The following is a 5,570-nucleotide window of genomic DNA, read 5'->3' as shown; positions in this document are numbered from 1 at the left end:
ATATAATGTGATAGCGAGTTGGAAAGAGACTTTAAAAACCTGAAACCTGAAAAATACCCAATTACCTGAGTGCTATTATTTTCCTTGCATAAAGCAGAATTTGATTTCTGAATTTGCAACCAAATTATATGTAAATCCTTGCCAAGTAGAGAGAGGATAAAAAAGTGTGTGTTCTTGAATATTATTCTGACTCACCCAATTTCTTGTTTTACCAAATAAAAACTGGGAGGAGGAAAAAGGCATTAAATTAACTTATTATTGTGTGTGAAAGCCAGGAAAAAAAAAATCAGCTAATAAAAAGGTTAGCAAGCCGCTATGATTATACAATGATTTCAGGTGAAAATTACAAAGCTAATATCCTGGCATTTAGTCACTGCCTTCAGTAATGATACAGTTGTCAAATTTGTATTTGTGCCAATGGAACAAAAGTTGTAAGTGGCATAATGGAAGATAATCTCTTTTTCTTTGTGGCTTTTTTAATTCAATGTTTTAATCCACCCATTTAATCACACAACATATATCACATTAGTTATAATATTTATAGTGTTTAGGAAAGTAATTATATAGCGTGGTTGTTGGGTGTATTGGTTGTAGTATTTGTGTGTGTGTGTGTGAACATATCTCAAAGGTATGAAGCATTTCTAGAGTTTGCACTTGGGAATGGTTTTACATGAGAATAGTAACCAGATATTTATTTTCAAAATCCCCGTTTGGTTGTTACCAGGCTTGCTCATTATTTTGGAAAAACAAGATTTGGTATCAAAGGGGCCTGGTACTTACAGTGTTTAGATCTCTGCCTTCAGCCCAGTCTGCGAAGCATTTCTGTTGTTTTAGAGTCCCCAGCGTTGCTAAACCACAAAATGTCTTTAATATGTTTTTTATAAAGTAGTTGAACCATACAGTAAAGATGGGGAAAGGGGGAATTTATAATGGCAGTTAGTGGTTGGGTTCTTCCTTGGCGTGGCCGGAGCAGGAGGGGGTGATAGCAGGATCTGTGTGGCTTTGGGGGACTGCCCTGCACATAATCATCTCGTGGGAACGTGTCCTCTTACTCCACACGTCCTAGTCAGGGCTGGGAACTGTAATAGTGAAGAAAATTATAAAGGACAAGAGACATTGGTTTTCTCTGCCGTATTGCTAGAACGTGGGTACGGCATTCCTGAGTCTCAGGCTGTCCTTTTCGGAGTCCTTTTCCGAGGAAGGAGGAGCACAGAATTCCTGGGCTTCCCAAGCTGGACCCCATAGTCCTGGAAGCTGGGAGGGCCACCCTGGACCTTCCTCAGGGAAAGAGTGAAACCCCCCCCCTTGAGAAATCACCTCTGCTTGGGCTCTCTCAGCTTGGTGTCAGCAGCCGTGGAAAGTGAAAGTTGGTCAGGATTTCGGTGAAAAGATTAACCAGAAAACATTTCTACTCCACTTTCTAAAAGTGAATTTTCTCATGGGGGCGGTGGTGGGGGGGAGCTATCCCTAGAAAGAAGAGGCCACAGTAAGATTGTAACACACAGGAAAGTAATTTTGGAAGATTTCTTAATGGATCCTGTTTTTTCCCCCTCCCCAAGTCGTATGTCATACGGTGGTGGCAGTGATGTGTGTGTGTGTCTAGCACAATTTAAGGCCAAGGTCATGGGGGTCTAGAGAGCCTCCAGGGTGGGTCAGTGGGCAACAGAGGCCCTGGCCGAGCTGCTCCAGCTGCCCCAGCCCAGCCTCGCCCCATGGCCAGTGCCCCTGCCTGGGCCATCCAATCCAAGGTGGAATGAAGTTTCCTGGGAAGCAGGGCACACGAGGAACTTTTGAATTTACCAATGGCATAAAAAGTATATATATTTTTATGACAACGGGCAAGTTTCAATTGGTTGACAGAAATGGCGAGATGTGACGTCAAGGGACACTGGTTAGAATGCCAAGGCCGGCTGGGGGGGGGGGCGGGGAGACAGGCACAGAGAGACACTGGGATGGGGCCCAGGAGGCCTTCTTTCTCTCGGGCCCCTGTCGCGGGCATCCGGGGACAACCAGGTCCATCTGGCTCCGAGAGAGGGCATGCCCAGGCAGGGGGATGGGGTCCGAGCACAGCGACCCCGTGTCGGCGTCCCCAAGCGCCAGAAACCACTCAGGCGCTCCTGCGGAGCAGGCAGAAAAAGCAGCTGCGGCCTTCTTGTCATTCTAACCAGTGTCCGGACCCTGGAGCCCGGCTGGTCGCGACCGCGGGAGAGGGCGCGGGAAGAAACCGCGCGGCCCGTGGGCAGCAGTGTCGTCGTCCGGCTCCAAGATAGCAAAGCTGCGGCCTAGAACTTCTCCCCGCAGCTCCTGCGCCCTGGGCCGGGGGAGCAGGAAGTTGTTTCTGCGGGGAAGGAAGAGAGCGAGGTTGGAGCCGGGCAGCAGCTCCGGGCACGGTGCCCCCGCCCATCCCATGCCTCCCCGGGCACCGTGAGGGCCCCCCCCTCCACCAGGCACCTTGCGCCCCCCCATCTCTGGGCACAGTGCGCTGCCCCCTCCACTTCACAGGATCCTCTGCACCCCGCCTCCCACCCCACTGGGCACCGCGGCCCTCCCGCAGCCGGGCGGGCAGTGTTGGGACGAGCCGCCGCGGGGTCCTCCTGGTGCGCGCCCTGCCCCGGGGGAAGCCCGCTGCCACCGTCGACCCCAAGCCCTGCCCCGGAGCCTCGTCTAGAACTCCACGGCGAACACTAGCCTCGCAGGGATGAGCCCGGAGACCTGGCCGCACTCCGCGGCGCGCACGGGGCTGCGGTCAGGCCAGGGGCCGTGGGTTCGCCCCGGGTCCCCAAGCCGGGCCCGAGCGTGCGCGCGCGCGCCCCGCTGCCCGTAATCATGGCAGCCGGCGCCTCGGAGCGCAGCCGCCGAGCGCGCTCCGGCAGCCGCCTCGGTGCCAGGGCGGCGGGGGCGGGCCGCGGCCGGGGCGTGCGAGCCGCCGGGCGCGAAGCAGAAGGCTGATGAGTCCCCGCGGCACGGTGCCCCCTACCCCGCGGGGGCAGGCGGCCGGGACCGCGCGGGCGGGGAGCCCCTGGGGCGGCGTGCCCGCGGGGGCGCGCACGCGGGGCTGCGGGCCCAGGCGCGGGGCCCGGGCGGCGAATCCGCTGCTCGCGCCGCCCGCCCCGCCCGCGCGCGCCGGCCCCGGGAGGAGGGTGCGCGGCGGAGGGGGGGAGTCGGGGAGGGGCCGCGCCCGGTCTTCACCCGCAGCGGGCACGGCCGGGGGCCCCGGGCGGCCTTGTTGGTATTCCGGGCACAGCCGAAGCCCTGACCTCCCCGCGGAACAGGGGCGCCCGGGAGCGCGTCACGGCCGCTGCCCCCGGGCGGTCTCCCCGGGCTGCGGGGCCGTAGGCGCCTTGCTCCCCCCCAACCCGTCCCCTCCTCTCCAGGTCCCCCGTACCCCCTCCCCCGCCCTGATCCGGCGGCGAAGGGGTGGGCAGGGAAACGCGCTCTCTGGGACAGGTGCCAACTCCGAGACAAAAGACATAAAATAGGCGGCAACGGGGGAAGCGCGGCCGGCGCGCTCAGGCGGGGACGGAGGCGCCGCGGGGGCCGCATCCTCGGTGCCGACCCGGGAAAGTTTGGGAAGTCGCCGCGGCGGCTTCGCAGCGGCGGGGGACACACGGGCCGGGCCGCCCTCCGCGCCGCGCTTGCCCTCTCCGCGCCGCTGCTGAATAATTCATGGCGCGGCCGCCGGCCATTAGCATGCACCGGGCGCGCGGCGCGTCTGTGCCCAGCCGCCGCCGCCGCATTCGGCGCCCCGGCCGCACTAGACGAGCGGCCGCGCGGAGGCCGGGCCCGCGTTGTCCCCGCGCTCGCCCGCCGGTCCGCCGGCCCGGCGGCTTTCATTGTGCCCCGGGCCCGCGCCGCCCGGCCGTCCGGTGACCGTCCGCACCCCGCAGCGCGCCCGACGGCCCGGCGCTGGAAGTTCGGGCCCGCAGAGCCCGGCCGCCCGCCCCGGGATGCACGTGAACTTGGAGAAAGTCGCGGGGCGCGCCGGCGCGGACCTCCGCTGCAGGGCGTGGGCGCCCCCGGCCCCGCGCGCTTTCGTTTTCGTCCGGGACAAAGGTCCCTCGCGGCGCAGGTCGCGGACGTGGAGATCGTGCCCTGCGGGCCACTCTGCGGGGAGGTCCGGTCGTTCAACACAGGGAAGCCGGAGCCAGGAGAAGCGGAGCAGCGCGGTCCGAGGCGCGGTGCGGGACCGGGGGAGTGGGGCCTGGCCGTGCGCTTCGCCCGCGCCGTCCCGGAGCTGTCCCACCCTGCCAAGAGTTGTGGGAGATGGCAGCGCTTTGCTCTCTGCCCTTTCGCCGCGTGAAGGAGAGAATCACTTGGAACCCACGACTCAGACCGATGGCCGAGGGCCTGTGCAGCCGTGGGCACGATAGCGCAGCGCCGGCTGCGTCCGGGCGCGTCCCTCCGGCAAGGGCAGAGCGCCCCTGTCTCGATTGGGTTCACTCTGGATTCTTGAGGCCGGTAAGTGCATTTCTCACTTTCGCTACTTAGTGAATATTTAAATATTAATGAAGGGATTTCTAAGAAGAGCCCTTCTGTAGGTCAGGCCTTCCACAGACCAGGGGACCCGGGAAGGAGGTTGTTCTTGAACCTGAAGCCGCACCAGCTTGCAAGAACTCCATGGCCGTCATTAAAATTCTGGAACTTGGAATTTGTGAAATACAGCTTCTGATCTCAGGTGTGTGCAGGCCATTTGCCAGAGAGAATTTTGTTGAACACATAAAATACCGTTAGCAGGCATCTTACATAGAATAGAAGGAAAAGAGAACACATCTGTTTTTAGATTAGATGTGTTCGGAAAGGTTACTTGGAAGCTGCAGTCCAGCAGTGCTTCTTATTTTTTTCTGCTCGTCAGGCATTTATGGAGAGCTGGTTTAGGGCGGCCCTCGGTCAAGCACTGGCCGATTGGGCCGGTGGAGTGAAAGCCCTGTGCGTGGAAGCTGCTGTTTATGGTGGCATAAAACGAAAAACAACTCATAACTTTTCATAATAAATCCCCCTTTATAGGTGGGTCACACACGGGCCCAGCCGGCAGCCCTGGGGAATTTGTGGGGAGCAAGAAAGGGGGTGGAGGAATGCACATTTGCCGTAATTACAGGGTTTTAAGGTAACACTGAAATTAATTTCTTCCAAGTTGGGCTTCAGAGGCCAAGGCAGTCTCTGCAGGCCAGCACTATGTTCATTTTATTTTAGTTTGTTGGTTCTAGCTATTTGGGATTTTCAAATGCTTGTTTGTACTTGCGTGTACCTATCCTGTTAAAATGAAACCTGTAACTGGGGGGGATTAACCCGGTTTTTAATATGATCATATCGCAGGTGTGATTTCCCCTTTACTCTCCCCCATCTTATTGATGTGGTTTGGACAACCTTGATGGGTGCCTTGACCACAAAATAATGGGGAGGGGGGCCTGTTTCCATAACACCCCGGAGTGTGAGCTGGCACTCGGAGGCTGTGTTTCCGGGAACGTGGACAGAGGCCTGAGTAGCCCAGGCTTGCCTTATGCCTCTCTCTCCCCGGGCTTTCTGGTTTCCAGATCTGAGGGGAGAACCCAGAGGGACAAGGAGACCACTTC

General features: G+C 58.6%; 1 long non-coding RNA gene across 1 annotated transcript; it reads right to left on the bottom strand.

The window, feature by feature from the left end:
* Positions 1-1,788: 1,788 nt before the first annotated feature.
* On the bottom strand, positions 1,789-4,307 carry LOC133100905 (uncharacterized). The gene is made up of 2 exons (XR_009702558.1): positions 3,993-4,307; positions 1,789-2,338 (listed from the first exon to the last, which is right to left on the bottom strand). It is a non-coding gene; the product is annotated as an uncharacterized LOC133100905 (long non-coding RNA).
* Positions 4,308-5,570: the final 1,263 nt, after the last annotated feature.

Source organism: Eubalaena glacialis, chromosome 11 (genome assembly GCF_028564815.1).
Source record: "Eubalaena glacialis isolate mEubGla1 chromosome 11, mEubGla1.1.hap2.+ XY, whole genome shotgun sequence".
Classification (NCBI taxonomy): Eukaryota; Metazoa; Chordata; class Mammalia; order Artiodactyla; family Balaenidae; genus Eubalaena; species Eubalaena glacialis.
Note: the sequence above shows the minus strand (reverse complement) of the source record. Positions and strands in the feature narration are given on the sequence as shown.